The sequence below is a fragment of the Eulemur rufifrons genome, chromosome 29 (genome assembly GCF_041146395.1).
Source record: "Eulemur rufifrons isolate Redbay chromosome 29, OSU_ERuf_1, whole genome shotgun sequence".
Taxonomy (NCBI): Eukaryota; Metazoa; Chordata; class Mammalia; order Primates; family Lemuridae; genus Eulemur; species Eulemur rufifrons.
The window spans coordinates 47,652,679-47,677,427 of record NC_091011.1 but is presented as its reverse complement, the minus strand read 5'-3'; positions in this window follow the sequence as shown (position 1 = coordinate 47,677,427).

Sequence of the window (24,749 nt, the reverse complement as noted above, 5' to 3'; positions counted from 1 at the left end):
TCTAGCCAGAGGTGTGTCAGTTTTGTTTATTTTTTCAAAGAACCAACTTTTGGTTTTATTAATCTCCCTTATGGTTTGATTGTTGTCCTTTTCATTTAGTTCTGATTTAATCTTAATAATTTCTCTCCTTCTGCTGGGTTTGGGGTCAGTCTGTTCTTCCTTCTCCAGCTCTTTGAGTCTATTCATTAGATTGTCTATTTGTAAGTTTTCTGTCTTTTTGGTATAGGCATTTATGGAAATAAATTTTCCTCTCAGGACTGCTTTAGCTGTGTCCCACAGATTTTGATAAGTTGTATCTCCTTTGTCATTTAATTCAAAGAATCTTTTGATTTCCGACTTGATTTCTTCATTTATAAACTGATTGTTCAGGAGAAGGTTATTTAGCTTCCATGACTTTGAGTAGTAGTGACGATTTCTGTTAGGGTTCATTGTTACTTTTATTCCACTGTGATCTGAGAAGATGCATGGTATAATTTCTATATTTTTAAATTTTTTAAGACATGCTTTATGTCCTAAGATATGGTCAATCTTGGAGAATGTCCCATGAGCTGATGAGAAGAAAGTATATTCAGTGGTTTTTGGGTAGAATGTCCTGTAGATGTCAGTCAGGCCCATTTGTTCTAGCATTCTATTTAAGTCCACTATTTCTTTGTTTATTTTTTGTTTGGAGGATCTGTCCTGAACTGTCAGCAGCGTGTTAAAATCTCCGGCTACTAAAGTGTTGTTATCTATCATTTGGTTCAGATCAAGTAGGGTTTGCTTTATGAATCTGGGTGTACCTAGATTGGGTGTATATATATTAAGTATAGTTATGTCTTCTTGTTGAATTGTACCCTTCACCAGTATATAGTAACCATCTTTGTCTGTCTTTACTTTTGTTGATATAAAAACTGCGTTACCGGAGATTAGAACCACCACGCCAGCTTTCTTTTGGGTTCCATTTGCTTGGAATATTGATTTCCACCCTTTTATTTTCAGTCTAAATGCATCCTTGCAGGTTAGATGAGTTTCCTGAAGACAGCAGATACTTGGCTTATATTTTTTTATCCATGGGGCTAGTCTATGTCTCTTGAGTGGGGAATTCAATCCATTCACATTTAATGAGAGAACTGATAAGTGAGACAGATTGCTGTTTCTCATGTTGGGTTGAATTTCATTGATCTGTTTTTTCTCTTGAGCCATTATGATAACTGGGTTTTTATATTTATCTCTTGATTAGTGTTACATTCGAGGGTCCTTCTTGTGCTGGACCATATGTAACTCTGTTTTGAGTACTTCTTGGAGAGCTGGTCTTGTCTTGGTGAATTCCCCGAGTTTTTGTTGATCTGAGAATGTCTTAATTTCACCTTCATATATAAAACTGAGCTTAGCTGGGTACAGGATTCTAGGCTGGGCATTATTCTGTTTGAGAAGAGTGAGAATGGGGCCCCAATCTCTTCTTGCTTGTAAGGTTTCAGTTGAGAAATCTGCCGTGATTCGGATGGACTTTCCTTTGTATGTTACTTGTTTCTTTCTCCTTACAGCTCGAAGAAGGGCCTCTTTAGTAGATATTTTGGTCAGTCTGATGACTACATGACATGGTGTCTTCCTATTTGGTATGAATCTCCCAGGGGTTCTTTGAGCTTCTTGAACCTGTATATCTAGAGATTTGGCAAGGCCTGGGAAATTTTCCTCAATTATATCTTCAAATAGTTTATTCAACCCTTGCTTATTGTCTTCTTCACCCTCAGGAATGCCGATAACTCTCACGTTAGGCTTCTTCCCATAATCCCACATTTCTTGTAGACTCTGGTCTTTTCTCATGTTTCTTTGCTCTAACTCTGTGACTGTCTTATTTAATTGGAAAGTGTTATCTTCGATCTCTGAGATTCTTTCTTCTGTTTGATCTACCCTGCTCTTGAGACTTTCCACTGTGTTTTGTAGCTCCTTGAATAAATTCTTCATTTCCAGGAGTTCAGTTTGATTTTTCTTCAGTATTTCAATTTCTTTGGTGAATTTTTCTTCCAAGTCCTGGATCTTTTTTGTGGTTTCTTTGTGTTGATTACCCATTTTTTCTTGCATAATGTTCAGCGTATTTATGATCCATGTTTGAAATTCTTCCTGTGACATGTTGCTATTTGGAATCTGGTTTGTGTTAATTGGTGGAGAACTAGTAATCCTCTTTGAGGGCAAGGTTTCAGCTTGATTCTTTATACTCCCAGAGTTCTTTCGCTGAGCCCTTCCCATCTGGATGAATCCTTAAGATGCCTTCTTTCAGCTTTAGTCTGGATAGGGGCACGCCGTGAGCGCCAGGTAAGCTGCCTCCTCTGTCGCTAAGGGGAGCCCTTTGCGTGTTGTTCAGGATTTTGCTACCTCCGCTGGGGGGGCTGCTCCTCTTCCTCTCTCCAGGTGGTTTCCCTCTCTCTGCGAGAAAGACAGTGGATAGGGGAGGGGAGCGGGGCCCTCGTTCGCCCAGCGCCCCAGCTGCTGCAGTTCCCGCGGGCAATGGTCCATCCCGCCCCAATGTCCGCAAGGTCCACACTCCACTCTCTTGCGACTGGGGAACCACTCAGTGTTCACACAAAGGCTGAGCTCCTAGTTGTGGTCCGGTCCGTGGACTAGGGAAGGGAGCCGCCCGGTACCCCATCGCTCCGCAGCGTTTAGGCTGTGACACCCGACAATGGCAGCAGCCCGTCTGCAGATCACTGTCACTGGGGTTCAATGCTCAGGGACCAGCAGAGGCCAGAGGAGCCAGGGACCGGGAGAATCCAGCTGCCAGCCTAAATGAGACAGATCGGCGTCTCCTAGAGCCGGACCGAGGCAGCCCTGCCGCCCGCGGATAGGAGACAGTTGCTAGGCGCCTCCGCCGGGCACAGCACTCCAGGGTCCAAAATGCCTCCCGCTAATGTCTCCTCTCTGCAGAGCCCCACGTCTCCCGCAGTGATTCTGCACCAACTTCAGGCAGATCCCCAATTGAGTGGGTGTGGAGGTCAGAGGGGGGGAACAAGATGCTTTCCTGTGGGGCTGAACCCACCCCACTCTCTGGTGAGGTGGGTACAGCCATCCCGTGCTCCCTTCTCTATTGACCATCCCGCACTCTCCAGATTTTCATGATATATTTCCCGATCACCTCAGTCCTTTCTCGCTCTCTCTCTGTCCCACGCTGATTCTCCGTGGATTCACACCGCCGTTCTTGTGGGGGAGTGAACCTCTAGCGTTGTGGCAGTCGGAGACCCATGCCTTCCACTCCGGGAGCATGAATCCAGGAGGTCACCACCATTCCGCCATCTTGGAGTCTCTCCTCTTGAGCTCCTTTATCACACTTGATCATGAACTTGTGCTTTTGCTTACAACACAGTTCCTAACTAATCGCAGTGAACCAAATAAAGAGAGGGTAATTGCAAGACGAGGATGCAACAGAAAAATCAGTTACCCAAATTAAAAACTATGAATCTCTTTGCTTTGCACAGGAAATATAAATTATGGTGCCATTGCCCTCCACAGAAAATGTTGATAAAGGAAGGACATTTATTCTTCCCCCCGCCTCCACCCCGATATTTCTATTGGCATTCTGCCCTCTCTTTCCTTGGGAATTCTTGGGGGCCTCTTTCTTCACTCACCTAATTCCCTCCTCCCCATCGGAGGGAGAGTGAGCTGATTGGTCAGAGCCCATGCCATTCATAGGCCATGGTTTTAGCTTTGGACAGAGTCTGGGCACTACAGCCCTTGAGTTCCCTTTGGCTCCAGGTCCACAGCTGATTGGGTAAACAGACTTTGAGCCTGCTCCTCAGATGGAGTCAATCTGTCAAGTAGATATTATGGCCTAAATTCAGGAGAGTATTAGAAAGGTTTCATGTTGGCCTCAGTTCCAAGCTGCATTCTCTAATTTCAGACATTACCAGACCCTGCATTTTGAGTGATATTGGGTGTTTTGCTCTACCAGTTGTAAAGTTGATACTGGATTTTTTTATATCTATTTTCTATCAGTCAGAACATAGAAGGAGGGAGAGGCGAGTTGCAGGCCTTCCAACCTCTGACACAAAAACTGCCTTGCATTTGTAAAACATTCTGTAATTTACAAGGCATGTTTGCTTGTGGCTCACTTGATTCTCACAGCCCTGTGAGCTACCTTAAGATCCTCCTAGCCTTGCGTGTGACCTTCTCAGTGGCAGAAGGTGCAAGTCTTCTGACGCCAGGAAAATACTCTCTCTACTCCATCCTGACATTGGGCCTTGGCAGTGACTTGAAGATCCTTCTGTCCTGTTTCCTGTGAACTAGGGCTGGGAATTATCTTTTGCAACACTCTCAAGCAGAGCTTCTTTATGAATTGGGGGACAAAGTAGCATAAATAGAGGAAGATGCCTAGGAAATGCATTTGGGAGGAAGTAACAGAAAAAGGAATATAACTTGTAAGTGATTAGCTTGGAAACCCAGTAGTTGTAGCAGAAATGCTAGACAAGAAAGAGAATTTGAAAGGACAAGTCTTCATTCCTGTAGTCCTCTGACTTCCAGGTGACCAGGAGAATCTAGTTTTGAAATCTGTAATAAACTAGAGTATACTCTGGTAGTGAAGAAGAGTTGAGGCACCTGGAGAATGAGGAGAACATTTGAAGAAAATGACGACACCTTCTGGTACTGTTACTGGGAAGCAGCTAAGTGTTAATGACCCTTAATTCAAATAGGAACAAAGCTGTCTCTTATTCCCTTGATCTTCCCCCAAGCTAATGCATACTGCTGGGGTTATCCCAGACAGACAAAGATATAAATGCTACTTGAGCTAGTTGCCCATTTAGTTTTCAAAGGCAAGGAGGCCCTATCTGAAATTGCTGCTTGGGGACCTTGAATTCAAACTTTCACCATTGGATGCCACTCATGTAATCTGTAGACAAGACTGCAAAGTAGAAGGACATCAGCAAACTTGTACCTTTTAAAGCTGGGCTCTCAAGTGCTGGCTGCTTCCCTTCTGGAGGGCACTGATTGGCATTTTGCCCTGTGTCTTGCCAGTCTAGCATTTACCTACATAGTTTTCTTGGGTTGATTCACTGTGGATTTCTTACAAACCACTTAAGGAAGAAGAAAGGAAAGGAACACTTATTGAGCAGGATGCCAGGCACGGTTGCCAGGTAATTTATTTATTTTTTTCAGGCAGGATGCCAGGTAATTTATAAAAGTTATCATCACATTTACCATCTCCTTATAGGAAGTCAAAGCATTAAATAGCACTTCACACTTATGAAATAGTCCTCGGTTTATAATTCACATCACTTTTTACCTCATTTAATCTTCACAATGGTTCTATTGTGAGGAGGGCATGATCCACATTTTAGATCATGTGGAAAAACCTAGATCCAAAGAGGTTACCCGATATGCCCAGATCACAAGGAGAATTTTGGGAGAGCTAACACTTGCACCCAGATTAGTATCCATTCCACTAAGGCCTGAAAGTCCTGACTTCCCTGATGTCCATGTAAGACCTGTTCTGAAGATAATGGAAAAAATGTAGGCTTCAGAATCATCTGGATGGGGGTTCAAATCCTGGCTTTGGTACATCCTAGCTCCGTGGCCTTCATCAAATCTCTTAACCTTATAGAGCTCTAGTCCCTTCATCTAAAATGGAGAAAATAATACCTATCTCATAAAATTGCTGCACAATCTAAATGAGATAAGTTTGTTATGCTTATGTGCTTGGAGCTTAATGGTTTTCAACAAAAACAATGTTCATTCTTTTTTTTTTTTTGTTTTATAATACAAATCTAAGTATATATACATATATATATATATATATTTGGGATACAGAAAGGATTTATTTTTATTTTTTTCTATTTCAGCACATTACGGGGGTACAAATGTTTAGGTCACATATATTGCCTTTGCCCCAGCTGAGTCAGAGCTTCAAGCATGTCCTTCCCCTGGAGGGTGTGCACTGCACCCATTAGGTGTGTATGTACCCATCCCCTCCCTCCCCCTCCCATCTCCCTGACACCCGATGAATGTTATTACTATATGTGCATTTAAGTGTTGATCAATTAATACCATTTTGATGGTGAGTCCATGTGATGCTTGTTTTTCCCTTCTTGGGATACTTCACTTAGTAGAATGGGCTCCAGCTCCATCCAGGATAATACAAGAGGTGCTAGATCACCATTATTTTTTGTGGCTGAGTAGAACTCCATGGTATACATATACCACATTTTATTAATCCATATTTCCTTTTATATTGTCTTCTAGAGCAGGTAATTATCAATGAAGGCATAGGTGGGTGAAAGATCTAGGATCACAAACTGGGGGTATATAGTGAGAAATTTGAGTAAATGTTTACCAAAAGGAATGTGTACCCTTAAAATTTGAAAGCCACTCCACTCTTCCAGAATTTATTAATCTCAACATGTGTGATCAAACATTTTATTGAGCATTTTCTTCATGCAAGGCACCATGTTGGATGCTGAAGGGGATATAAAGACATGGTCCTGCCTTCAGAGGTTGAACTTTGGTTTGTTGTGAATGTCTATTCTTCTAAGGACAACTGTGGGATAAGGTGCAGATTCTTAGATTCTAGGCTATTCCCATGTCCCCAAGCAAGTCCTCCATCCTTGTGTGGTTTCTTAAGGAGTTTTCCTGCAACTACAGCATCAAAACAAAAAATGATAAAGTTTAAAAGTTATACGAAGCCTTTACAATCTTTTACCGATAGTATCCCTGGCAATCCCTCAGAATGTACTTGGAGCCAGGTTTGCTGGGTCTCTCTCAGCTCTTGTCATCTGGTCTTGGAGGTCAGCCATGCCCACTTGCTCTAACATGTTTTCTTATTAGTGGGCCATGAAGTCAATTCAGTAGATCTTGACCAGCATTTTTTAAATTAAAAAGACCAGACCAAATTAGAAAACATCAAAATGTATCATACTCAGTAAGTTTTGTTTTCCATGAAACATTAGCCTGTGGAAGATATTTTTTACTGTGATGACCATCCAAAATGTTTGAAAAACATGTTCTAAAAAAAAAGGTTTTATAAATTATAAGTGCCAAGAGTGTGGAATAAGTGGCAGGGATTAGACCTTGGGTTTAAGTCTAGCACTTTAGAAATTATTTTCTTCTAGGTGTTTCTATTAAAATTTATGTAGTTGCCATTAGATAAATGGTCTTCTATTCTGTTATGGCTACATGAATCAGTCAGCTATGTTTTCCCCTGATGTCATATTCAGCTCCACCACCACGATCATCTCCTCCTATTTCTATAGGGGAATCTCTTTGTCAGGGCCCCTAGATCTAGTCTCTTACAGGCTGGAGCATCTCTAATTTTATTCTCTGCATCTCCTGAAAATGGGTACATTATCAGTCCATCACCAGAAATAACCCAATCTAATTCATAACTGCTTAGAAATCCACATTCAGTCCAAAGGATAGGGAAAATGTTTGTTGTCATCATTTTTGTTCTCCTCAAGCCACCTTCTGCTCTGCCGCCTCTGACTTGTATGGGTGCCTAGGAATAACCTCTCCCTTGAGATTCCCTCCTTCCTCCTTTTTAAGCCACTTCTCCTTGGGGAATTCAGTTTCATTCTGCCACCACGCCCTATACTCAAACCAGTTAGCCTCACTTCCAGCTGTCATTCAGCTCCAAGTTAGCAAATTCTATTCACCTGGATCTTCCCATACCTTAGAGGGGAGTTGTCCTAAGACTAAAACCTTTCTCTGGCTGATACTGTTCACTTTTCAAAACATAACTGTAATGCCTTGTTATGATTAAGGGGGCCAACGATGGGAAGAGAAAAGGGAATGAAATGGTCAGAGCACCCCATCCTGCCATGCTCGCTTGTCTTGTCTCATGAGATTGGGGCTGTGTTCTCTGCATCACAGGAGGTCTCCACACGGGATGGTCTGTGAGCTGACAGTGGGATTCCTAAAGAACTCGTGCTTTTATCCCACTGAATAATGTTTGAACCAAAAGATATTTAAAATATAGCTACACATTAGTTCCCTCCCAGTGTCCTATAGTTATGAGGTAGTTCAGAGAAGGAAGTGCCGGTGAGGACTAAAATGATAGCAGAAGGCTTTGGTGGAGTAGGAGAGCTTTGACCTGAACCTGGACAGATGGGCGGACTTTGGATAAGTGAAGTGACGTAAGTAGAATTTTGCAGTCAAATAGGGCAACAAACATAGCAGGAAGGAGGCAGGAGCCTCTGCCTGAGTGAAGGGACCCATGCTGGTGGGACGGAGAGTTGGCTTGGAACAGTGTTGCGAGATAGTATGGAAACGTGGATGTGGCCAGATCCTGGAAATTCTTGAATGCCAGGAACAGGGGGAAACCTTGGTTTCTGAGCAAATAAAAATGCTGTTTTAGGGAGATTCACGTTCTAGTTGGTGGAGCAGGATTTGGTGCAGAGACGTGCAGGAAGATAGATCATATGAGGACCTCTCTAGTAATCCAGACTTGCGCAAACAGGGCACCAACTAGAGCGATGCAGGGGGAACTGGAAGGGGAGCATAAAGAGGAAGGCTTTTTTACAAGACAGTGTGCTGTCGACTTACGGCAATCTGATCGGCCACATTATATTTATGTGCTCCGTCTTGAACCAGTTAATTTGCTCTTCAGATGTATCTTTCTTGAATATGTAAACTCTCATTAAGATACACACCATATGCCTGCTTTGAAGCTAAGTCAGACCCCACCTAACGCTGGTCTTTACCCTTTTTTCTCATTGGTAATCAGCTCACTGAAGCAGATGTTACTTCCTGACTCCAGAGATGTCAACAGCCTCAGAAAGAAATGGATTATAGAGTTGGGGTCTGCACTCAGCATGATCCAAATATGGAAATCAAACTGAGGCCTTCCTAGGCTCCATTCTTGGCAAGGAGAAGGAAAAAGGGCTTAATGTTGGGCCTCAAAAGACACTGTGGTTACCAGGGCTTAGTGGGCCCATTTACTTGCCCACAGAAGGTCTTGCCAATTTACACTAATGGCGTACTTTCAATTTACCTCCATGGATTAATTTGACAAATATTTATTAGCTGTGTACCTGGCACCAGACAAGGCTGTGGGAATAAAAAGATGCAAAGGGCATAGTTCTTGCCTTTGATAAAGTTACCAGCTGAGTAGGGGAGACAGGCCTATAAACAAGTAAGTAACATTACAGCAGAGTGTTCTGCTCTCTGCCTGTCCTCTGAGCACCAAAAATTGTAATGATCTGAGGCTGTAGAGATATATAGTTTGGGATTAAAGTCTTCCCACTGCATACTTTTCAATAATCACTTGGAAGGTCAAGAAGCCACATATAAATACTTTACACTAAACCTTTCTTTGAGTAGAAGCAAAAAAAAAAAAAACCAAACAAAAACAAACAAACAAACCTCCCTGAAATCAACAAGTCCTAAGTAAAAGCAAAACCTGGGAGTTTTCCCCAGAATTATTTTGCCGTTTTTCTTGGGCCTTTATTTAACTAGTGTGGTTACACCGTCTGGCCCTTCTTTTACAGAAGCCTTAACTTCATGATGTGGCGGCCCCTATTCTCAGTCCCTGCAGTGAGTCAGACTGCCAGTTCTCAGCGGTGAGGTCCAACTGTCAGCACTAGGTAGGAGCTGCAAGGAAGAGCGAGCTCTTAGCGAAATCCTTATGTAGGAGGTATGAAAGTATAGTCTAGTGAGGTTTGGGTCTGGGAAGTTTAGGAAAAATGAAAAGCTTGTCTGTGATCATTTACATTTAATCTGCTCTGTGAATTACAATTATTCCTTTGCAGACAGAATCCTGTCTCGCAATAGGTATTGCTTCCCAGGGATGACAACAAAAGTACATCTTAGGAAAAGGTCAGCCCCGGATCACCAAGTAAAGAACAGATTTGGTTGTTAGTCATTTAATTTATGTAGCAAACTGTTTGTCTTTGCTACGAATTAGAACCACATATGATTATGAGTCTTTGCTTTTCTTTTGTTTTACAGTAAACTTTTTTTTTTTTTTTAGTTTAAATGAGGTAGTTTCTAGTGGAGCAGGATATGCAGGGCTGAGGTTTGAGAAGGCTAACAAAGTGGATGTTGACTGGGAATAAATTCTGTAATTATGTTGGCTTTAAGGATTATTTCAAACCTTAGGAAGAGAGGAAGGTATTGAGAACTCTCTCTCTTTTTATTAATAGAAGTTGTAGATACCACATCTCTAAATAGTTTCAGGCTTGTTTCCTTGGAGAGTATACTGCCTCCTTTCCCCCTCGTATCCTTGTTAGATTTAGCTTAATAATAATGTGAGGGGCCAAAAAAGCTTTTAAAGCTGATTTCCTTCAGTTTGTAATTCTTTGCCAGGAACTGGAGGACTGATTGGCCATGCCCTCTGCAGTCTGCTGGCTATTTGTGAAAATATAAAATGAAACAAAGTGCACATGCCTACACACACACACACACACACACACACACACACGTATGCATACACACACATAAAGAGCCAGCACCACAGAAAAATATGTTCACATTAACTCAATTTCACTAAAACTGGAAGTGGTCAGAGGAATAATAAATCCCATTAGTGGACTGTTCTCTTGTCCTCAGAGAGAGGTGCCTGCCTATTAGCAGCCCTTTACGGAGTGGAGTGTTAAGTCGTACCTTCCAGCTGGCCCTGATGGAGACATAACCTGGATCCTGTGTTGGTCAAGGACCAGCCAAAGTCTGCGCATGGAGGCTGGAAATGCTGTGGTGAAATCACAGGGTTTTGTGTTCTGTGCTTTTCAAGTGAACATAAATAATTCAACAGCTGTGATTTACTCCACTGGGGTTTCCCCCACAACATTCACCCACTCCAAAAGTCATTTAAAGGGGTGCACACCAAAATAATTAGTGAATTATTCAGTTCAGCTGTATAGCCAGGTGCCAGCGGTGGTCTTACGCAGATGTCAGGTGATTACTTAACATAGTTAGGTAAAAATCTACAGTTCCTCTTCTTGCTGATTTATGAACTTTTCTCTATTAATCAAAAGATCTCAGAAAGTTGTATGAACCACAAGGGCACTGGAAAACATCAGTACAACACATGTTGAGCCAAAGTTCCCCACTATCTAAATTGTTCTCTAATAATGATGTTTCCACCTAGTTTAACATATTAAAGCACAATTTACCAGCCTTCCACTAAATCTAACCTGGCTCTTCCTGCAGGAGAGAGAGCCATTTTCTTTAATCAAATCAAAACGTAAAGGGCTTGATTTCCCATCCATTAGAAGGAGAGTGACTTTCAACATTCTTGGAGTTCTACCCAAGACAACTAGAGTAAAGGTTAACAACTCATTCATTCATCAAACATTTATTGGGTACCTACAACATTTCAGGCATTAGTAGTTGCTGGTAGAAGACAAGAAATATGTCCCTTGCCCTCAAAGTCTAGACAAATCTGGCATGTTCATCCAGCAGAAGGGCTAGATTGAAATTACACACAGGGGATTACAACAAAATGAAGTGTACACTAAAAAAGTGATCAAGGAAGTAAAGGGGTCTGGGAATGCACTATGAACAACAGTTGAAAAATACTGAAAGGTTTAGGGACATTGCAGATATTATTGTTTATGGCTCAAGAGGGTGGATCTAAGACCAACAGGTGGTGGATTTCTGTTTAACATAAAAAGGCTATAACATCTAGAATCATCTCAGGACAGAAGGAGCTACTTTGGAAGGTGACAGGAGCCATACTCTGATGTGTTCAAGTTGCCAACATCTTAGACGCCACTGCTTGGTGGTCTTGTGAAGGCATTTTTGCATCAGGCAAAGGTTTGCATAGATGACTTCTAATGAGCCTTCCAATTCTGTGATTCTACAATTCCATACACCTGATGTACAGTGGCCACAGAAGCCACGTTCTATTTAGCAATTCATTCTCCATCCTGAACATCCCACGTCCAGTCAAGCTAAGAACTGGAAATGACTCTTTCCCTTAATTCCAAGTGGAACAATGCAATATAGCAACAGAAACTTCTCCTTCCTCTCAATTTCCTCTTACCACAGACTCATCCTTACAGACCATCTTTCTGGAGAGATGGTCACTGATCAACAGTTTTATGGAAAAGGTCTTCAAAATTGTATAGTAATTTGTTTAAAGATACGTAGCTCATTGATGGCAGAACCCAGACAATAAGCTCCACTGTTTGAGTTCAGTTCATTTTCTATGACAGGCAGACTGTTAATGGTGGATTTTGAATCATGTTCTGAAGAGCAGAAGGATGGTAGTATTTGACTGTGTCTGAGCCACATGCTGAGCCCAGGACATGGATTCATTGAGTCCAAATTTCTGTATTTAGTTAATTCTATAATATGTCAGATGCAGCCTTTGGAGTTGCCTTGCTGTAAGATTCTGAACAGAGAAATCCTAAACTTCTTTCCCTACATTTGCAATCATTTGCAATTCTCCTTTTTCCCCTTTCCTTCCAACTCAAACTTTGAGGTTCTATGACTATTATATAATCAGACACTTTGTTTCAGCAACAGCACAACTAATGTCTTAGTGAGGAAATGCCCTGCAAATGCTCAAAACCTCAAAACTATTTTCAAATTTCTTTCTTTTTTTTTTTCTTCTAAACGGAAAGAACAATTAAAAAGATTTTAGGGGACGGGTCTGGCATACAACACCCTCAACTACCTTCTAGGGTATTTTCTTTGGAGGATATGATTACAGCTGTTCAAACTTAAAATTATTTACATTGAACAAAAACCTTGATTTTAGAAAGTCATATGACTTTATATAAACTAAAAAATGGCAAAGAATCAAAACTTGGCATTTTTCACGGACGCATATTGCTCATGGGCTATGGCCTCTGACGGGTGCTTTTGGGGGCCTTGGGTTGGTGGGAAATGATAAACGAAGACTGAAGAAAGAGAATTTTGCCTAGTGAGTCATATTGGGTTGCAGCTGAGTTCGAAAACAGCAGGTAGTCATCAGAAAGGTTTATGTGAAATCTAATGAATCAGAAAGAGAAAGCGAGGGGAAATGGTTTCTTTTCATACAGGGCCAGATTCTCATCTGATGTAAGTCTTGGAGAATTAGCCGACATATGGAAATTATCCCCATGTGGTCATGTGGGATAGCAGTATGAGGAATTGTTAAAGGAACAGGAGCATTTAGCTTTGTGAAGAGAAGATTTGGGTGGGACAGATAGCTCTTTTCAAATATTTGGAAGGTCAGCATGCAGAGAAGGGAGTATTGTGTTTGCTCCCAAGGGCAAAACAAGGTCAATGGGTAGACATTGGAAAGAGAGGCTGTGGTTTAATATTCTCTTGTCTCCCACTAGGGCATCAGAGTATGGCTGTTTCCTAACAGCAAGACAGGCTCCTTAGGGGGACAGGAAGCTGTTTGTGGAGCCTTTCCCTGGCAACTGGGATGGGAACTGAAGGGGCTGAACCAGCTCTTGGACTGACAGCAAAGTTTCAGCCTACCAGGCATGGCTTGATTGCAAAGACAATATCCATATGTAGTTTAGGCAAACAGGCAGTAAGGGGGAATGGAAAGCACCAGGCTTTAGCGTTAGGAAGGTCTAGATTGAAATCCTAGCCTTGTCATTTGTTGTCTATGTAAATTGAGGAGAGTTTGGCTTCTCTGAGCAGTAGTTTCCTGATCTATATAATGGGGATAACATCACCTGTGTTAATGGACAGCTGTTGTTTTTGTCCACTGAGCATTTCCTCTCCTTGCTCTAGTAAATGCACCTTGATTTCCCCCAGGTCAAATAGAGTCCTGGTGTCAATCAATGTGACCTATCTACCCCTGGACAGTCAAACTTTGCCTCCCTGGAATTTTAATCTTGAGCAGAGTGAACCAAGAATGGAAAATGGTTGATTGGAGCTGATTCCTTCTGAGGATAGCACCAGAAAAGGACTGCCCATCAATTCCATTAATTCCTGCTGCCTGAATTTCCTTAGTCACCAGGTTGCTATCTTCTTGGGGCAAGAAGTTGTCCAGCTTCTTCAATGCTATGAGCTATCCAGGATCTTCCCACAGATTGTGTTTTTGCTTAAGTTAGCTTTATCAGTTTCTGTGGTTTGCATACATAAAACACTATACCTACATCCCTACCTTAATGGGTCACTTGGAGGATTAAATGAGAAAAAATATATAAAGCCACTGACATTGCCCAAGTGTCTGGCTCATAATAGGTGCTCTATGGATAGTCGCTTTTGTGACAATTGGGTTCTGTGGGCCCAAGATGAAGTGGAGAACAGTTCCGACAGGTGGATTCTGAAGTGCAGGGAGACACAGCATCAAGGGTATCTATTTTCAAATATCAGGCCCGAGCTACTGTGTCAAGAACTTGTTAAACATTAAAGTTGGCCTGGCCGTGAGATTTGGTGGGACTTCCTAACTTGATGTGATCAAGCTTAGACTGAAGGCCTCCAGACGGAAGGCCGTAGAAAGGTTCCCACATCAAGAGAGATGTTGGGCCTGAGGTCCCCAAGGTCTCTCTCAGCTCTACGTGATTCAGTGCAATGGATACCCCGACAGCAGCAGGCTGGCATGCAGGGACAGCAGCCTCAGGGCCCCCTAGTAACTAGGAAGCACTTTCAGTCCTGATTTTGCTTGACCTCTGTGCCATTTGGCACTGTTAATCACCTCTCCTTCCAAGCTCTCCTGTACTACCCCTCCTTACTGCTTTCCCTCCTACTGCTTTGACAGTGCCTTTTTATGTGATGCTCCCTCTGCCCTTCTTTCCTTCAACCATCAGGCTGACTCCTATTCTCTTTCAAGATTCAGTTCAAGGGCTGGGTCTATCCCAAAGCTTTCCATCTCGCCCCCGTGTGTCTAGTACCCTCTGTTCCAGTGGCCAGAACACTGGGTTTTCACAGCTAATCCTCCACCCTTCTTGATGCTGAGGTCAAGGCAGAGGCCAGGTCTCTTTCACTCAGTATCCCCAGTGCCCAGCACAAAGCCTGGCAGGGAGCAGGTGTTCAAGAAACATTTGACAAAGGAAGGAAGGGAGGGGAAAGGTACCAAGGGAAAAAGACCATACACTGTACTTTAGGGTTTTATTTGCTGTGGGGGTGTGTATTGGAGATCATTTGTTAGCATTTGTTCTTTGAGTTGGAAACCCAATTTATGCAAATATACCCAAAGATAGCAGGTAGGAAATGTTTAAACTGCTCACAATTTACCTGGCTTTGCTGCCAGGGAACACACAGCCAGGACCCAGAGAGCGATTCAACCTGAGGGCAAGTGAGAAGACATCAGGTGAACCTGACTGACTGAATATTATAGTCCAGCTCTTTAATTTCCAGACCTAGGTAGCTCCAGCCCTACATAATTCTCAACATGTTTTCCCCAGGATCAAAGATTACAGGATAGTTCACATAAAGTACACTTGAACATGCCTATTGTGGTCTTACATAAACTGTCCTCCTAAATCACATTTACTACATGAGCCCGAAGAGAAGAGAATGCATTACCTAATTGTTTTAACTTCATTAGTTAAGGAGTTGTTGACATGATTAGTTGCTTTAATCTTGTAGACCATAACTTTATGCCTAACTTTAAAACAAAGCAAAAAGCAAAACCCGAACTATGCTGGCTTTATTCAGTCCTGGTTTGTTTCCCCTGGATGTCTTCATGAGCCCCTCCAGTGATGAAGAACATGATGGTTTCCCATGATGATGTGCACCATGCCCAGAAACATTTAGATGACTTGTGATTATTCTTATTAGTTAAATGAAACTTAGATCTTACAGTAGAGAAAAATGTGCTTCTCCTTATACTCTGTATTACGAGCTTCTAGGGTCAGGACTGTGGTATAATAAGAAGTTGGGGCACTAGTGTCATTATCTTCAGTCTTCCCAAGCTTCACTCTTGCCCATGCCTCAGGCTGGAAGCAGGATGAAGCTCACACCGGCCTGCCTACCAGGGCACATTCCCATGGTGGGAAGGAAGGTCTCCCTGCGGGGGACACACCCTGAGTGTCCACCCTCAGCAAAAGTACTGGGCATGGACCAATCAAGTGAAAACGAGAGGAAATGTGGGATGCTCATGTTTCTTCCATACAACATGCCTGCTCTGGGGTTCTGGGAGTCATAGGATTTCATCTGTGTCCCACAAGGTGCGTCACCTGTAGCAGCCAAGCAGATTTTTTGCTGGAAGGAAGCAAGATACTTTCGCTAGGATAGAAGACTTGGAGATAGCTTATAAGATGGGAGAGACATGTGAGAGTTGTCTTCAAAAGATCAGGCTTATTCTCCGTGGTCACACCCAGAACTCCGGGGTGGATATATTTCCACTCAGTGTGGTCGATATCTTTCTATCAGACAGAGCTGTTCAAAGAAGAAAAGGGCTCCCAGGAGGCTTCAACCAGACACTGGGAGCCCACCTCCTGGAGAGGAAGGACTATAGAAAACCAGTGGGTGACTGGGCTACCAGCCCATGGAGATTCCTTTCTTCCTCAAAAATGTAAGAAACCACAATTTAAAAGAATCTCAGAGCATGTCAGAGAGGATAAAGAATAAATTCTCTCTTGCTTAAAATAGGTTTTGGGGGGTCTTCATGGGTGTGCTAGGGAACATCAGAGTGATTTTGATCGTTGACCAAAGAAAGCCCTCTCAACAAAAAATATACACATTGCCAGGGTAAGCTAACAGGAGTCTGGAGACACAATCCCAGAATCAGAGCATTCGACACACACTGGACAGAATCTAGAATTATTTTTATTAGGTATTCTGAATTGCCTGCTATGCACAGAGCGCTGTTGTAGGTATTGGAAGAATTACAAGATGTTTATGGCCCAAGGAAAGTGTAATATATGTGGAGAAAGACGTTTTTACTAATCCAAAACTTAAAATCAACATTGAGAAAATTTTGAAAATATTCAAATATGAAAGAAAAGGGAGCAATTGCAGAGAATCCCTGCTGTAAGTTAGAAGGCGAGGCTGCCCTGGATCCCCAGATACCTGTGTTTAAGTGTTCTGTGGGTGTGGGCCTTTAATGTGACAACCCACAGCCCCTTCTCATTCATCCCTGGGACCTGATCAGGGTTTGAGTAGGGTGAAATGAAGAACTCTATACATGGTGGGGGATTTTACTTTCACATAACAAGGTTCTAGTTGGTGAAAATACCTCTTGCAAACTCTTGCCTTCACTTCACTGATCTCTTTTTCTTGTTATTTCCATGCTGCTTTATTGACATTTGGCCTCTACTTCCCCACAGACTGGTGTAGAAGGCAGTCATGGGACAGGCAGGGAAAGTGAATGGAGGGAGACAGAAGAAGAGAAAACAGGTTCTGCCTCCCTGCCCCTCCGCTGCATTTAGGCTGTACCACTAACTCCTGCTGTCCGGGTGAGGTTAGGCTTCACACCACCAAATGAAGCCAGGGTGACCACCCATGTGATGCCAGCATCTCAAGCTGTCTCCAGACCCAGTGGGTGTTCAACACATACCAACACACATTGTGGGCATGCTCACACACACACACACACACACACACACAAATTTTGCACTTATGTTTGGCAGAAATAATGCTTTTTCGAATCCATTCTCCTTTGAACCAAATACCAGAGAAAATATTTCCCAATGTAAAAATTACTGCTTAATTTTGTAGGCTTTTAGATCAGGCATAGAAAAATATCAAGACCACAGGACTTCTGTTCCAGAGAGGAGCACGAGAAGGAAGGTATAAGCCAGGAGAAACTCTTGACAAACAATTTCAATGGAGCTTTGTATTTTCAAAGCAGTTTTAAATCATGAAGTAGCCCACCCAGCTATCCTGGGAAAATAGGTCAGCACAATATTTTCACAGGTGAGGAAACTGAGATGGTGTTCAGTGGCTCACCCAACACGTACGGCCAGGGCAGGAACACAAACTGAATTTCCATCTGGAGATTCAGTCAACTAGGCTGCCTTCTTCCCAGGAAGAGAAAATATAAGCATTGAACAACTTTTATTTTATGTTTTTATATGCTAACTAGGCTAAAGTTAGCCTCGGTCCACCAGCTGTAGACCGAGAAGTCTCGAGGTGCCTGCATGCCGAAGGGTAGGGTTTGAAGCTTGTGAGTATTCTCCAGCCTAGTCTGCAATTCAAGCGCTCTGTTCCAGGGACATTGCAATGGTTGGAGAATCAGGAGGCCTGGATTCTAGGGCTGAGCTGCATGACTTTGCAAAAGTCATTTAAAATCTCTGAGACTTGCCTTTTCTTCCTCAACATGAAGATAATACTTTTGGAAGTTTTCATTTGAAAATAGAAAAGCACAAAATAGAGAAATTGACCATCATTCCAGTGTACTTTTTGAAGTATATACAAAAAGAAGGGGTAGTGCTGCTTCTGTAGCCCAACAATAACTTCTCAGAGCTTAATTCATATCTTTTAGGCTCATGCAAATTCATGATTTTATATACATGCAAAATTCATATTTATGATTATTAATAAAAAATTGAATCATACTGTACATGTTTGTTCTGAAAGTTCTTCTTTTACGTAACAATATGGCATTATTCTACTTCACCCTGATCCTGTTTTAATGGTTGCAAAGTATTCCACTGTATGGATGTTACCTAATTTGTTTAGTAATTCCTTTTTTGATGGTCTTTTGTAAGGTCCAAGATAAGGACCTTTTGTAAGATAATACATGAGAAAGTGCTTTAAAAATCGTAAGTCGAGCGGAGGGACATGATGGCGGAGTGGTGGTAACTGCCTGGATTCATGCTCCTGGTGAGGAAGACATGGATCTGGACCTACCACAATGCTAGAGGACTGCTCCCACACAAGAACAGCGGTGTGAATCCACGGAAAATCAACATTGGACAAACAGAGCGAGAGAGGTCTAAGCTGGGGAGCCACGGTGAGCTTCGGAACTGGCCAGGCCCCCGGCTCTGGTACCTACCGGAACCTGAGCAGTCGCCCCCAGCGCCGGCGATCTGCGGGCACGCAATCGCCATCTTGGGGCCCACAGCCAAGTCACTGCAGAGCCATAGGGTGCCAAGAGGCTCCCTGGACGGCTCCCTCCCCTGGTCCACGGACCTTATTTAGGGGCCCCACCCATGTGTAAACACTGAGTACTTCTCCAGAAGCGAGAGTGTGGAGCCTGGTCCCTGGGGACATTGGGCCAAGGCAGACTTTTGCCCATGGGAGCTGCAGCAACTGGGGCGCTGAGCAAGCGAGGGCACCGTCCACTTCCCATAGCTAGTATCTTTCCTGCGGAAAGAGACAGAAACCACCCCTATAGAGGAAGAACCAAAGGGAAACAAACAAACAAAGAGAATTTCGGTCTACTACTAGTGTGGACCCTGCCTGCCTACTGAAAGACCACAACACAGTGTCCTAACTCGCCAAAGCGGTCTTGGATCACTCCAATCCTCTAGGGTTGGACCCACCAGAAGCAGTCCCCCAACTGAAATAGAAAAAACTCTAAACAATACACAACAGTCTCCCCCTCTTGCCAAAGGAAGCAACATACCTAGACTGCTTCACAGCCTAAGAACAGAATATAAAGAGTGCCGTTAACCAGACTAAATCTATAAGAAAAGATCCAATGATAAATCTAGATGGGAAGAGCCCAACAAAAAAACACAGGGAGCACAAAGAATCAAACGGAAATCTCACCCCCAAAGAGAAATACCAGCTCTCCACCATTTGACACAAACCAGACTCAAAACACCAACATGTTACAGGAAGAATTTCAATTATGGATTATAAACAAGCTGAATAATATACAAGAAACAATGGATAACCAACACAAAGAAACCACAAAAAAAATACAGGATTTGGAGGAAAAATTCACTAAAGAAATTGAAATATTGAAGAAAAACCAAACTGAACTCCTAGAAATGAAGAACTCACTCAGAGAGCTACAAAACACTGTGGAAAGTCTCAAGAGCAGGGTAGATCAAACAGAGGAAAGAATCTCAGAGATTGAAGATAACTCTTTCCAACTAAATAAGTCAGTCACAGAGATAGATCAAAGAAATAAGAGAAACCATCAGAGTCTTCAAGAAATGTGGGATTATGTGAAGAAACCTAACTTGAGAGTTATTGGCATTCCTGAGGGTGAAGAAGATAATAAGCAAGGGTTGGACAAGTTATTTGAAGACATAATTGAGGAAAATTTTTCAGGCCTTGCTAATACTCTAGACATACAGATTCAAGAAGCTCAAAGGACCCCTGGGAGATTCATAGCAAATAGGAAAACACCACGCCACATAGTCATCAGGCTGACCAAAATATCCACTAAAGAGTCCCTTCTCTGAGCTATAAGGAGAAAGAAACAAGTAACATACAAAGGAAAACCCATCAGAATTACGCCAGATTTCTCAGCTGAAACCTTACAAGCAAAAAGAGGTTGGGGCCCCATTTTCACTCTTCTGAAACAGAATAATGCCCAGCCTAGAATCTTGTACCCAGCTAAGCTAAGTTTTCTATACGAAGGAGAAATCAAGACATTCTCAGATAAACAAAGGTTGAGGGAATTCACCAAGACAAGACCAGCCCTCCAAGAAGTACTCAAAAGAGAGTTACACACGGATCAGCACAAGAAAGACCCACGAATGTAAAACTACTCAAGAGCTAACGATCAAATCCCAGATACCACAATGGCTCAGGAGAGAAAACATAGCAATGAAGTTCTACCCAACAAGCTGAACAGAAAACTGTCTCACTTATCAGTTTTCTCAATAAATGTGAGTGGCTTGAATTCCCTGCTCAAGATACTTAGACTGGCCCAATGGATAAAAAAACACAAACCAAGTATCTGCTGTCTTCAAGAAACTCACCTAACCTGCAAAGATGCATTTAGACTGAAAATAAAAGGATGGAAATCGATATTTCAAGCAAACAGTAACCAAAAGAAAGCTGGTGTGGCAGTCTTAATTTCCAATAACTTAGCTTTCAAACCAACAAAAATAATAAAAGACAAAGATGGTTAATATCTACTGGTTAAAGGCACAATTCAACAAGAAGCCATGACTATACTCAATATATATGCACTCAACCTAGGTACACCTAGATTCATAAAGCAAACACTACTAGATCTGAACCAAATGATAGATAACAATACTGTAATAGCTGGAGACTTTAATACCCCACTGACAGTACAGGACAGATCCTCTAAACAGAAAATAAACAAAGACATAATGGACCTGAATAGAATGCTAGAACAAATGGGCATGGCTGACATCTATAGGACATTCTACCCAAAGTCCACAGAATATACATTCTTCTCATCAGCTCACAGGACATTCTCTAAGATTGGCCATATCCTAGGACATAAAGCATGTCTTAAAAAATTCAAAAAAATAGAAATTATACCATGCATCTTCTCAGATCACAGCGGAATAAAAGTAACAATGAACCCAAACAGAAACCCTCACTCCTACTCAAAGTCATGGAAGCTAAATAACTTTCTCCTAAATAATTATTCTATAAAGGAAGAAATCAAGATGGAAATCAAAAGTGTCTTTGAATTGAATGACAATGGAGATACAACTTATCAAAATCTATGGGATGCAGCTAAAGCAGTCCTGAGAGGAAAATTCATATCCATAAATGCCTACATAAAAAAGACAGAAAACCTGCAAATAGACAACCTAGTGAATAGACTCAAAGAGCTGGAGAAAGAAGAACAGAATGACCCCAAACCCAGCAGAAGGTGAGAAATTACTAAGATCAAATCAAAATTAAATGAAAAGGACAACAAAGAAACTATAAGGGAAATTAATAAAACAAAAAGTTGGTTTTTTGAAAAGATAAACAAAATAGACACACCTCTGGCTAGACTAACCAAGAGCACAAAAGTAAAATCTCTAATAACCTCCATTAGGAACATGAAAGGAGAAATCACAACCGATGCCACAGAGATACAAGATATCATCTATGAATTCTACAAAAATCTTTATGCACACAAACTGGAGAATGCAGAGGAAATGGACAAATTTCTAGAAACACATAGTCTTCCCAGGCTCAACCAGGAAGAAATAGAGTACCTGAACAGACCAATATCAAGAACTGAAATCGAAACAGTAATAAAAAACCTTTCCCAAAAGAAAAGCCCTGGTCCAGATGGGTTCACACCTGAATTTTACCATACATACAAAGAAGAACTGGTGCCCATCCTATATAAACTATTCTCCAATATTGAGAAGGATGGAATTCTCCCCAACACGTTCTACCAAGCCAATATAACATTGATACCAAAACCAGGAAAGAACGCAACAAAAATAGAGAACTACAGACCAATTTCCCTCATGAATATAGATGCAAAAATTTTCAATAAAATACTAGCAAATCGAATCCAAGTACTTATCAAAAAAATAATCCACCACGACCAAGTGGGCTTCATCCCAGAGATGCAGGGGTGGTTCAACATACGTAAATCTATAAATGTAATTCACCACAAAAATAGAAGCAAAAACAAAAACCATATGATCCTCTCATTAGATGCAGAAAAAGCAGTTGACAAAATTCAACACCCTTTTATGATAAAAACGCTTAACAAAATAGGCATAGACGGGGCCTATCTAAAAATGATACAAGCCATATATGACAAACCCACAGCCAACATCATTCTGAATGGGGAAAAATTGAAAGCACTCCCACTTAGAACTGGAACCAGACAGGGCTGCCCACTGTCCCCATTACTTTTCAGCATAGTATTGGAAGTCCTTGTGAGAGCTATCAGGCAAGAAAGCAAAATCAAGGGAGTCCAAATAGGGAAGGAAGAGATCAAACTCTCACTTTTTGCTGATGACATGATGTTATATCTGGAAAACCCCCAGGATTCAACCATGAGACTCCTGGAATTGATTAATGAATATAGCAAAGTCTCAGGCTACAAAATTAATATACACAAATCAGAGGCATTTATATATGCCAATAACAGTCAATTGGAAAACCAAATTAAAGACTCAATACCCTTCAAAATAGCAACAAAGAAAATAAAATATCTAGGTATATACCTAACAAAAGAGGTAAAGGACCTCTATAAGGAAAACTATGAAACTCTGAGAAAAGAAATAGCAGAACTTGCAAATAGATGGAAAACTATACCATGCTCGTGGATCGGAAGAATCAACATTGTTAAAATGTCTATACTACCCAAAGTGATTTACAGGTTCAATGCAATCCCTATTAAACTACCAACATCATTCTTCACAGACGTAGAGAAAATAATTATACACTTTGTATGGAATCAGAGAAGACCCTGTATAACAAAAGCAATTTTAAGCAATAAAAACAAAATGGGAGGTATTAATTTGCCAGACCTCAAACTATACTACAAGGCCGTGGTTCTTAAAACAGCCTGGTACTGGCACAAGTACAGGAACACAGACCAGTGGAACACAACAGAAAATCCAAATATAGAACCATCCTCATATAGACACCTAATTTTTGACAAAGCAGGAAAGAATATACTCTGGGGACAAGAATCCCTATTCAATAAATGGTGCTGGGAGAATTGGTTAGCCACTTGTAGAAGACTGAAACAGGACCCACAGCTTTCACCTCTCACAAAAATCAAATCACGGTGGATAACAGTCTTAAACCTTAGGCGTGATACAATTAGAATTCTAGAAGAAAATGTAGGAAAGGTAGGAAAGACTCTTACAGACATTGGCCTAGGCAAAGAATTTATGAAGAAGACCCCTAAGGCAATCACAGCAGCAACAAAAATAAATGAATGAGACATGATTAAATTAAAAAGCTTCTGCACAGCCAAAGAAATAGTCACAAGAATAAACAGACCACCTACAGAATGGGAAAAAATTTTTGCATACTACACATCAGATAAAGGACTGATAACAAGAATCTATTTAGAACTCAGGAAAATCAGCAAGAAAAAATCAAACAGCCCTATCAAAAAGTGGGCAAATGACATGAATAGAAATTTCTCAAAAGAAGATATAAGAATGGCTAACAAACATATGAAAAAATGCTCAACATCCCTAATCATCAGGGAAATGCAAATCAAAACCACAATGAGATATCACTTAACCCCAGTGAGAATGGCCTTTATCAAAAAATCCCAAAACAACACATGTTGGCGTGGATGTGGAGAGACAGGAACACTCATACACTGCTGGTGGGACTGCAAACTAGTGCAACCCCTGTGGAAAGCATTATGGAGGTATCTTAAACAGATTCAAGTAGACTTGCCATTTGATCCAGCAATCCCATTATTGGGCATATACCCAAAGGAAAAAAGGTCATTCTGTAACAAAGACACATGTACCCGAAGGTTTATAGCAGCACAATTCACAATAGCAAAGATGTGGAAACAACCCAAATGCCCATCAATACATGATTGGATTAGTAAGCTGTAGTATATGTATAGCATGGAATATTACTCAGCTATAAGAAATAATGAAGATACGACATCTCTATGGTTCTCCTGGAGAGAGTTGGAGCCCATTATATTAAGTGAAGTATCCCAAGAATGGAAAAACAAGCATCACATGTACTCACCAGAAAATTGGTTTCCCTGATCACCACCTAAATACACATCTGGGAACTATACCAATCGGATATTAGACTGAGGTGGGGGGTGGGGGAGGGGATGGGTGTATGCCTACACAATGAGTGCATTGCGTACCGTTTGGGAAATGGTCACGCTTGAAGGTGCTGACTCGGGAAGGGTGGGGTGGGGAGGGGAGGGATATATACCTACATGATGGGTGCAATGCACACTGTCTGGGGAATGGACACGCCTGGAGCTTTGACTTGGGGGGACAGGCGGTACATGGGCAACGTATGTAACCTGAAATTCTGTATCCCCCCAATAATAAGATGAAATAAAACAAAAAATCGTAAGTCATGGTTAAGTATAGCACATTATTTTGATTATAAACCAAATA